Here is a 12,061-nt window from a genome sequence, read left to right as displayed (position 1 = left end):
TAGGATACTATCAGCATACTCTGAGAAGGGATGCCAGAAGCATGTTCGAGTCGAGGGAGAGGTGGACCGGTGGTTCAAGGATGGTATTCTGATTCCTTGCAGGTGCCAGAGGATCTGGAGCAAGGAGTGGCTGCAGTGTGTCGACTGAGTGACTCGGAGCTGAGGAGATTGCATACTATGCATCACATAGGAGTGGACAGGACCCTGTTCCTAGCCAGGAAAGTTGACTCTGATGTGACCAGGCAGAACGTGCAAAGACTAGTGGGGAGATGCAACAGGTACGAGCCCTCGTAAGACTACCGTCATTCTCTCTTCGCTTCCGTCTTTTTCTTCCTTTACATCACAAGATGTAATAATTATAACTTCCCTGATATATATTACAGGTGCTTCAGTGCTTATTTATTTTCATTCCTGAAGGGATGAATATACAATTTAACTTCAGCAGAATTTGAACACAGAACCTGAAAGAATGAATCTTTTAGATTTAAATTAACTCTATTTCCAATCCTGCTTTCAAACCGACATTCTGTATGCCATTCGCTTAAGTATATACAACTATACTACTCTCCAGTTTTCAACCATCGAGTCAGAGACCAATACCGCCCATGAATCATTTAGTACCGAGTCGCACAGAAGGAATATTTTTTTAAAATTTTATTTCTATTTTATTGACTATCGCTGTCCGCGGGATATTTTGCATTATATATATATATATATATTATGTATGAAATAATAAATAAAATTATATATCATGCATTTTATTGTGTTTTGTTGTGCGGTGATCCTCTGGCCCGTGGAAAAATTGTTTAGCGTGAAGCCGGTCAATGGTACAAGAAAGTTTGGGTGTCGTTGCGACGTTGCATTAGTTATTTGGAGTAGTTTCCCTTTAAAAGAATTCTCTCCCATGTTGTTATGACGTTACCATATTCACGTTAAAAAGATGATTTAGTAACGTATATTAAAAATTAACGCCAATAAAGCAACATTGTAATAATAAAACATAAGATATGTCCAGAAATTACATATCTTTATAACATACTTACAACTATGACATTTTCAGGTAAATGAAAATAACTATTTTAATGATATTTCATCTGTCGGCGTTAGCTTTTGGTTCCTAAATTTTCCGGAGAGGAAAGTAAACAATTTTGGGATAGAATTTTAAACCAGAGTTATATATAGGTTTACCAACATACGTAAAGAGTGGTTTCTCTTTTCCTGTAAATTCAAGTTCTTATTTATAAGTGGTGTGGGGTCAAATATTCAATTGTGAGAACATTGGGAGAAATATTTTGTTTTTACTGATAATTATTAATGTTACGTCCCCGTAACTTAGCGGTTCAGCAGACCGATAGAATAAGTACAAGGCTTACAAAGAATAAGTCCTGGGGTCGATTTGCTTGATTAAAGGCGGTGCTCCAGCATGAGCACAGTCAAATGACTGAAACAAGTAAAAGAGTTTCACCCAATGTGAAACAATTTTTTGGTCACAGATTTATGTATTTTAAAGAAAGGTTAAATTAGTAAATTTTGCCAAAGATGTTATATCAGCAAGTGCCGTTCAATTAATATGGACAATATGCTAACTCACAAAACAGATAATGGACAAGGCCCTGATGAAGACCTGTGCTAGCTTCTAGGCTGCTCCATTATAATTTTTGCCAGCTACAAGGCTTTGGTGACTGCAGTTGTTAAGTCTCTATCTCCTCTCCCTGTGTCTCAATGGTACATAGTAAGATCTCTAGATGCTACCATTGTACAATTTGTGATGCTTTTCCCTTTTTTTTCCTTCACTCATGTTTCTTCAGTTTGGGATTTATATTTAAGTTATACATATATACGACGGGCTTCTTTCAGTTTCCGTCTACCAAATCCACTCACAAGGCTTTGGTTGGCCCAAGGCTATAGTAGAAGACACTTTCCCAACGTGCCATACAGTGGGACTGGACCCGGAACCATGTGGCTCGTAAGCAAGCTACTTACCACACAGCCACTCCTACGCCAATAAAAGCAAAGTTGAACTTAGAACATAAAGGTCAATAATTAAATACTGCAGACACTTCATCCAAGACTCTAATGATTCAGCCAATTACAGATCAATTTTTAACTGCTGATTTAAAAATTACAAAGAAATTATCTCATCACATACAGTTTCTGAACAAAACCAATCATTGTATTTTACCATTATGCCTGAATTTGAATATTGTCTTTTATTATTACAATTAATTGCTATATTTAAATTGACTGTTACAGTATAACTAATAGATAGAATTTTGAAAAATAAGTATCTAGCAACTTTTAAATCACTTCAGTTACATGGAGTGGTACCTGCATCACTGCAGCTTCAGTCACCTGCAAGTAGTGAGGAGAGAAAGATGCACTTTATAAGGTTACATTACTTAGGTTAAGATTTATCTTTTTTATATTTCAGTTATTTCTACATGCCTTTTTTTTTTCAACGTATATACGCTACATACATTGTTTTATAGTATCATATGTTACATTTGAATGCTTCTTTAATGATATTATGTATATACTTAAATGATAAATCAAGCATATGCTGTTAAAAATGTCCCCTTCCTCTTTCCTTACAGACCTCCACATCATCTGAAGTAAGGCTGACTTCTAGAAGATGTGCAACAATTCTAGATAACTTTTGTTAAATTTGTGGCATGATTATGACTGAGAAACGTAAGTGTATTTGTCAAAAAATCTTAATATGCCTACTTTGGTGTGAAATTAGGAGGTCAAAGTAAGAAGTGGGCTCCTCAAAAGCCATGCTTAATTTGTGTCTAAGACAATGGAAAAAATGTGCAAAAAAGCCTTTTTATTTTAGGGTTCCTATGATATGGGGAGAGCCTAAAAATCACAGTGACAATCGCCACTTTTACTCATGTAAGGTGCAGTGATATAATTCGAAGTGTGGGAAAAACATTATTTATACAAATCTCCCATCTGCTTTGTGACTTGTTGCTCATGGACCAGATGTTTCAATCCCATTATCATCAGGAAACCTTGAAGACATATGCTTGAGTTCTGAGTCAGAAGGTAGAAATAGGAATGATGATGAAAACTTCCATAGCAATGAAGGTGAAGAACCTCAATTATTTAATCAGTGTGAATTAAATGATCTAGTGAGGGACTTGGGGCTTGCAGTGGAGTCATCAGAGCTTTTAGGTTCCAGACTTAAATCCAAGACCCTTTTAATTCCTTGCACATTATTCTATTGGTATCATAACTGTAAAAAATAATTTATTCCTTATTTTGCTCAAGAAAATTATTTGGTTTACTGTACAGATCCATCAGGACTAATGGGAAAGTTTGGCACAAATTACAGTCCTGATGAATGGAGACTCTTTATTGACTCTTCAAAGAGAAGTCTTAAAGCTGTTCTACTGCAGAATTGTAATAATGTGCTTCCATCCCTGTTGAGCATTCAGTGATCATGAAGGAAACATAAAAATTTGATTTCGCTCATACACAAGATTAAATTCTAAGATCATTACTGGATGATTTGCAGTGACTTGAAAATAATTTGCATGTTGCTTGGACAACAGTTAGGCTTCTGAAAGTTTCCTTATTTCTTGTGTGAATGGGATAGTAGAATGAGGAACTCCATTGGTCCAAAAACGAATAGTCAAGTAGAGATACACTTACACCAGGAACAAAGAATATCCTTCAAGAAAGTTTAACTGATCAGAAAAGGGTTCTTTTGCCTCCTCTACACATAAAAAACTTGTCTCCATGAAGCAATTCATAAACGCCTTGCCAAGGATGGAGAGGGCTTCAAGTATATGTGTAGCAAATTTTCTATTTATCAGATGTCAAGGTTGAAGAGGGTGTATTTATAGGATCAGGAATAAGGAACTTGTCAAAGGGGAACATTTTGAAAACTCTGTTAGTGATTTTGAAAAATATGCATGGATTAGTTTATAAAGATATGATGAAGAACTTTTTGGGTAATCAAAACGATCTAAACTACAAAGACCAAGTGAAGAATACTGGAAAAGTTCAAGACCTTAGGATGTAAAATGTGCATTAAGTTTCATTTCCTACATGCAAATTTGTATCTCTTTATGAAAAATTTGGAGGATGTGAGTGAAGAGCAAAGGGACAGTTTTCATCAAGACATAAAGGAGATGGAAAGAAGATATCAGGGAAGTTGAAATGCCAGTATGATGGCTGACTACTTCTGGATGTTGCATTGTGAATGACCATCAAATGCTCCAGGCATAGTTTCCAAATGCAAAAGAAGAGATTTTTGATGTGCTGGACCAGAAAAAAATAAGAATGGAGCCCTTATGAAAATCTATTTTCTCATCTTTCAATTGCATTTGTGCCATTTTATTTTGCTAAATAAAATACCAAATTCATTTTTAGTTGCTTTATGTGGATTCACCTACAAATAATGATATATTTTATCATTAAACTGTGAGAAAACTTATGATAATAGAAAAGAGCTTTTTTGATACTTTGAATTAGTACCACAAAAATATATGAAGTAACATGCAATTATTAAAACAATTTTCAAAGTTTTCTATTTCACAAACTTGTAATATTTAGGATTTTGTACATGGCCATAAGAAATTGAGATTAAATTTACTCCAGTGGAACTTACAGACAAAATGATAATCACAGATTATCGAAAGGATATAGCATTGAATCTCTTGAGTGTAACATCTGTTAACTGAATATATGTGAATAATGATTTATTACATAAAACTGAAGGGTAAATTGAGGTGCATGCTATATTTCAGTAGTACTGAGAGCTCAAAATCTCTCGTGGAAGCGTCATCTGACCAAAATGCAAATATATGGGAAACTACCACCTGTGTCATCTCTTGTAAAAGGTAGGAGAGTCCAGTTTGCTGGACATTGTTGTAGCTGAAAACGAGGCAATTTCTACTCTTCTCCTCTGGAAGCCATCTACTTGCGATACCAGAGAGCACACACTCTCCTACCCTGATGTAATCTCCAGGGATACAGGCATCCAGCAACAGGACCTCCGTAATGCTATGATGGACCATGTAGTCTGGCGTAGCATAGTAAATTCCATTGTCTTGACCATCAGTAGTACTGACACTGTAAGTAGGGTGGGGGAAAGGACCTGATTCACTGGCAAACTATTGTCCATCACACATTCTCACATTATTCACAGTACATAGTTTATTCTATTGCTGAACAACAATAGAGTAGAAAGAAGTAAACTTTTAGTGGACTAAGTATTAAACTGTTTTGATCTCCACTTGTAACCAGCTCTTTTTGCTTCAATGACATCCCTAAAACTCATCAGAAAGCCATGAATATCACACGGTCCTATTCCTTTCACATACAAACTTTGAGTTAGGCAAGCCGAATGCAAGGTCAGTTCTCAGTTGCAGCAATGTTGTTAATGCTTTAAAATAGTCTTTGTCAAACATTTTTAACTATTGCCCTTTTAGTTTCTCTGATACTCTTTCAATACCCCTTTGCTATGATTGAACAAGATTAAATACACCACAAAAATTGCTGTTGAAGTTTGATCACAATTAAAAAGAGTTACATGGAATGTCAAAACATCATTGTGACCATTAATATTACCAGATGATTCATGCACAAAATAAAAAGAAAATATTTTAAAAGTTAGGGCATTTAATAGATGTAACTATCACCCCACCAAGCAATTGTTTTGTTCCCAGAATCCATCTAAATATTGCACTTCTTTGGGATGGTGCCAGCCACTTTGGCAAGCACTGCCTTGGCAAAAACATGGTACAAGCCAATATCAAGTTGCTTTTGTTTGTGAGAGATGATTCTTCCTAGGGTTAATTTGGGCTTTCATCCTTTCAGGATTAATAAAATAAAATATCTGTCAAGTACTAAAGCTTAATGGTACCAACTAACTCTTCCCCTGAAAATTTCTAGCCTTTTAACTAAATTAGAATGCCTTATTAAATATTATCTCTCTCTCTCTCTCTCTCTCACACACACACACACACGCACGCACGCATGCATACATATACACAAACACACTACACACATACATATATCCAATCTGCTGTTGATTTCAGTACCCACTTTCCTTTCTCCAAGTGTATAAAATTGTTTATGCACATTATCACATATAAGTTTGTGTGTACATATTATCACATTGCATAAAAATTGTACATATACATCATGTTATACTAAATTGCTTATACACTCCAACTTCTGACACACACATGTGCCATCTCCTCAATCTGTCTTTTCTACTGCTATTATGGTGACTTCTGCTCTTTGGTGCTGGCTGGTTACCCAGGATCATCTAATCCTGTCAGCTTTACATTTCTGATCATCCACATTGTGTCCACTTTGTTGTCCCTGGAGCCCACACTCTCCTGGTCCAATCACTTCAAATATTAGCTATCTATGTCCATATTTTTCTTGCAATTTTAAACTTGCAGCTATTCAAGAACATTACCTGATACAATCTTACTGTAACAACAATGGGCACATTCTTTCTTTTAGATTAAATTATAAAAAATATAATTTGAAAAATAAAAATATTTGAAAAATATACTAATATACATTATTATATTGTATGAAATTACATATTATTTGTTGTACTCAGTGCAGACTATGAACACAAAAGAGGTGCATGGAATCATGAAAAGGTTAACAGAAAGTAGAATTTGTTTGTGGAAGAAGTGCAAGATAAATAAATAATTAGAGCACATGAAAAATAGATGTTTGAAATGCCCAGAGGCTCTCTAGATGTAGCAGATGACCTTATTAGCAGTGGATGAGGATGCTCTGAAAGTATAGTTGCTAGAATAACATCTGGTTGGAAAAAGTTCAGACAAATTTTACCTCTGTTAGTCAGGAAAGGGCTCTCTCTCAGAGCAAAGGGTAGATTGTATGATGCCTGTCTGTGAACAGCTCTGCTACATGGCTATGAAACTTGGGCTGTAAATGCAGAGGACAGGCAAAGACCAGAAAGAAATGAAACTAGCATGCTCCAATGGATGTGCAATGTCAGTGTGCATATATGACAAAGAACAAATGTACTGCAAGAAAAATTGGACATAAGAGGAATCAGTTGTGGTGTATGGAAGAGAAGATGATACTGGTATAGTCATGTGATGTGGCTGGATGAAGCTAGCTGTATAAAGAAGTGTTGATCACTAAAAGCAGAAGGAACCTGTGGAAGAGGAAGACCTGGGATGATGTGGGATGGAATGATGAAGACTGACCTCAAGATGTTGGGCCTCTCAGGAGAGATGACAAGGGATGAAAATGAATGCTGGTTTACTGTGCTTGAGAAGATTTGTCCATCTCAGCAGAACTGACGTTCTATCAAGCCTTTCCCTACTTCTTTCACCCATCAGTCTTCAACGTTAACCTATTTCCTTCCTTCCCTTCCCCTTCACTTATGCCTTCTGCGTCCAACTCATTCTCTGTTTCCAATCATCTGTTGCATTATTTTCACTCAGCACACTTACACATCTACCTTTTCTGTTCTTTTATCCTCTTCTACCTCATATTTATCTTGTATCTCGACCTCACACTCTCTCTCTCTCTCTCTCTCTCCCCCTCTCTCTCTCTGTAAAGCATATACTCACCTCTTCTGCATAACACCTACTCCTATGCCTTTATCATAGTTTCATAGCCTTCTAATCTGTATCCTACGCAGTTGAGGGGTCTTATCTTGCAGGTGCCTTGTTACCTTACTGGTTTTGGTACCACATAATGTGCAGACATAGAAGTTGGCACCACCTTTTAGCTCATCTCTCTTTGTCAAACCACCTAACCCATGCCAGTTTGGAAAAGTGATCATAACTGATGATGATGATGATAATGAGGTGGCATCAAAAGGTTCCTCGACTAGTTATGTTTACAGTTATTAAAAAATAACTTATTTACCTAAAAGTTTCAACATCATCTGCTTTGAAGTAGTCACTTTGCACAACAATACACCAATCCCAGCATTCATGCCACTTTTAGAATCCAGCCTGGAAGTTGTTTTCTGTGAGTTGAGGACTTTCTGCAATTTGCTCCGTGTTAAAACACTTGACAACAGTATTAAAACGGTAACTTTTGAGCTGCATTTTCATCTTGGGGAAGAGGTGAATGTCTGCATGTGCTAAATCTGGCAAATAGGGTAGATGTGGAAGCAATATCATGTTTTCGGTGAGAAACTTGAGTGAGGAGAGCTCTGTGACAGTGTGCATTGTAGTTGTAAAGAACCCATTTTTTCACACTCCACAAATCCAGTCACTTTTGCTGAATGCCCACCTCCAAATGCTTCGAAACATCACAGTAGAACTCTCAATCAATAGTCTGGCCCTGGAGGGATAAATTCTTGAAGCACAATACCACATTTCTGGGGAGTGATAATTGAGGCAGGTTTTCCCAATTGTTCATTGTCTAGACATTCTTCTGCTTTTGAAGTGCCTGTGTCACTCAAAACATTGTGTACGACCCAGTGCTTCGTTGCTTGCTAAAGCATGCTCAATGTCTCTGTAGAAGACTTCCCAAGTTTAATGGAACATTTCATGTTGGCTCTTTGTCCCAACTTCCTGTCCATGACAAACCCACAGACTACAGCAAACGCATGATCACAAAAACACAGATTTCAGAACTTGCAAAGTAAACACAGCAATGTCACTCAGCAGACTGCTTCATGAAGGTCACTGCTAGCCCTTACTGCACATGCAACTATGTGCTGCTATTTGTTGGTGCGCTACACTAATCTGGGAATTTTTGATACCACCTCATATATATGTTTATCATTCTATTGTATAAAATTGTATACACACATTATCATATCACATTACATTGCATATACTTTACTCATTTTCTGCTTTAAAACATATATATATCCTACTTTTGTTGCTTGTTTATATTTCAGTTATTACACATTCTTTTGAATTTTCTTTGAAAATATTTACATCTCTGAAAACGAAACTATTTTTGATAGTGATTTATTAGAAGTCCCAGCCATATTACAAAAGAAGCAAATTTATTGCTTTGATCGTCTTGTAAAATAAAATCGTCTAACCAAAGGTAAGTGTAAAAAAATCAGAAAGGAAATAAAAATACAATGGTGTGTTTTATGTTACATTGACTTAGTGGTGATCGAATAAGTGTCAAATATGATATAAACATGGAGAATTGTATCAAAAATACTCAACATAGGCGCAGGAGTGGCTGTGTGGTAAGTAGCTTGCTAACCAGCCACATGGTTCTGGGTTCAGTCCCACTGCATGGCATCTTGGGAAAGTGTCTTCTGCTATAGCCTCGGGCCGACCAAAGCCTTGTGAGTGGATTTGGTAGACAGAAACTGAAAGAAGTCTGTCGTATTTATGTATATATATATATATATATATATATATATATATATATATATATATATATATATATATATATATGTATGTGTGTGTATATGTTTGTGCATCTGTGTTTGTCCCTCTAGCATTGCTTGACAACCGATGCTGGTGTGTTTACATCCCCGTCACTTAGCGGTTCGGCAAAAGAGACCGATAGAATAAGTACTGGGCTTACAAAGAATAAGTCCCGGGGTCGATTTGCTCGACTAAAGGCGGTGCTCCAGCATGGCCGCAGTCAAATGACTGAAACAAGTAAAAGAGTAAAAGAGAGTATATGGATCATAAGTTTGTCTTCTATTGCTGCAGCTATAGCAGATTTTTATGAAGTATGGTACTTCTAGTTTTAATTTCTTTTACAAGCAATGACGTTGCTAGCTCAGAGCTTGTTATTTAACCCTTTAGCATTTAAACCAGCTATATCTAATTTATGTTCAAACTAGCCAGATATGGCCCTTCACACCTACCCTACAATATCATTCTAAAAATTCAGTTACCTCATAAAAATCTGAAAGCTATAAGACAATGCATGGTCAAGTCAAAATAATGCTAATGAATAAGCATTACTTTTGACAGAATAATCTGAATGCTAAAGGGTTGGATATGAACTCACATTTCTTTTCTATGATGAAATTCTAAAATAATTCAGTTAATTTAATCATTTAGAAATACTTTTAACTAAATGTGATCTCAAAAATTTAAGTTATTTGTACAGTAATTATTTATATGTTAGCTTTCTTTAAATGGACAATATTTTAATGTTTTTTTATAATTATTTTCAAGCCGTTAATTTCTGTAAAAAATTTCTATTTATTCACTTTTATTTTCATGTGGAAGTGCATTCAACGTATTTCAACTCCAAAGATTTGGCTGCTATTTCTAGCACGCCCTGCTACCACGTAACAGCTATTTGTGATAAAGGACCTGAAGTACCTGTTATATGGTAGCAGGGCATGCAAGAAAAGCAGCCAAATCTTTCCTTTTCCGGGGAAAGGAACTGTTTATGCATGATTTTGATGTTACATTCATTGAAAGCATGTGAAATGACCTGGAAAAGAAAAAAAAAAGACCCCTGAAACAAAACTCAAACTTTCCAGGTGACCCAACAGGTCATGGGTAGTCTAATATACCTAATTAAATTATGTTAAGAAGAAAATGAAGAGTTTAACTGATATATTTATGTCAATTTATTATTAGCATATTGTTATTGATATCACAAATAAATAAATAAGTCATATATGTATATGTCATGCAAACAACTTGCACATGCAAGTGCTACCAGTTAAAAGCTCCGTATATCGGAAGCTAGCAAGTGTATGGGGTCATCAGGAGAGAATGCGCGCCGTTTCGGGGCCTACCTCTCGACGGCATCATTGTGCACCTGCTCCCCTCACTGATATGAGGCCCCACTTGCTAGATCAGCTGGTTATGAAGAACTCAATATACTTCTAGCCATCGCTCATCGTCTCTTTTTAACCAAATCCAGTAAATTTTAAAATATTAATACACACACACATGTTAATATGCAGAGTACTGACATGTTGAGTCTGTTGATGTTCACCCAAACAATTGGGATGTAATGTTCTTTTTATGTATAATTCTCACCCTGAGGAAATATTTAAGTCATTGTTTTCAATATGCATTTTAATTTTGAATTTATTAATTTGTAATTGAATGAGTTAGGTATGGAATTGATTGTAGCTTACAGAGAATTATCAATAACAATATGTTAATAATAATATGTTAATAATACATCAGTTAAACTCTCCATTTTTTTTCCTTAATATAAACTATATTGAAATGTTCAATATAGTTTATTTCAATCATAGAACTCCAGAATATACTTAATTGGTGTCTATTATTAATTAAATAATGAAATACCAATACTATTAAGTGATACTGGGCTCCTGAAAATTTTGTTGATATATAAAACTAAACCAGGGAAGCTTGGATATTAGCATCCCTTTTAAGAGGTATCTTTATCCTTGAAATTGCTTTATATATATATACTTAATAAACACAGTACATGTTTTTATGTGCTACTATTAGTTTTATGTGCTGAGAGCATGCCAAATAGTGTTTTTTTAAGATGCATGATGTTATCAGACACTGTTGACATGGTATAAAGAACTAAAACATTTTTAAAAAGCACTGTTTGGCATGCTTTCAGCACATGAAACTAATAATAGCACATAAAAACATGTATTGTGTTTATCAAATAATATTTATCCCTCGCCAGATGGAGTACTTTTTTTGTTGATCCCAAAACAGTATATTATATATATATATATGTATATGCACACACACACACACACACATATATATAGAATATCTCTGTTGTAGTAAGGATTTTTTATTTGTATATAAAGACAAACATTAGCAAGTTGTTATAACTGATTACATTGACTTGAATACATCACTGATATTTATTTTATCAACTCTCTAAGAATAGCAGACAAAGTAAACCATCTTTTTGTTTAGTTATAATTGCACTTAAGCTTTATAGGAATCAAACTTAATATTTGACTGGTATTTCCAATTCACTGGGTATTCCAATTCATAATGTTGCTAGAGTTTGAACTAAAAGCTCTGAGAACTGAGGCAAATCATAGCTTTAGTAAAAGGAAATTTTAAAGGTGCTTTTCTGGCTGACTTTCACATTTTAGTACAATACTACCTTATAGAAAGTCAGTGGTTGCTCACTGTCTAAGAATTTC

The 12,061-nt window shown here is 35.3% G+C and overlaps 1 protein-coding gene across 1 annotated transcript in view; it reads left to right on the top strand.

Annotated features, from left to right (window-relative positions):
* The first annotated feature begins 917 nt into the window (after positions 1-917).
* Positions 918-12,061, top strand: part of LOC118762221 — a 162,601-nt gene continuing 151,457 nt past the window's right edge. Inside the window, exon 1 of the mRNA XM_036500766.1 lies at positions 918-1,060. The gene's annotated coding sequence lies outside the window, so the exon portion shown is untranslated. The remainder of the gene's footprint in view (positions 1,061-12,061) is intronic.

The sequence above is a fragment of the Octopus sinensis genome, linkage group LG2 (assembly GCF_006345805.1).
Source record: "Octopus sinensis linkage group LG2, ASM634580v1, whole genome shotgun sequence".
Classification (NCBI taxonomy): Eukaryota; Metazoa; Mollusca; class Cephalopoda; order Octopoda; family Octopodidae; genus Octopus; species Octopus sinensis.
This window is presented reverse-complemented; position numbering and strand designations above follow the sequence as displayed.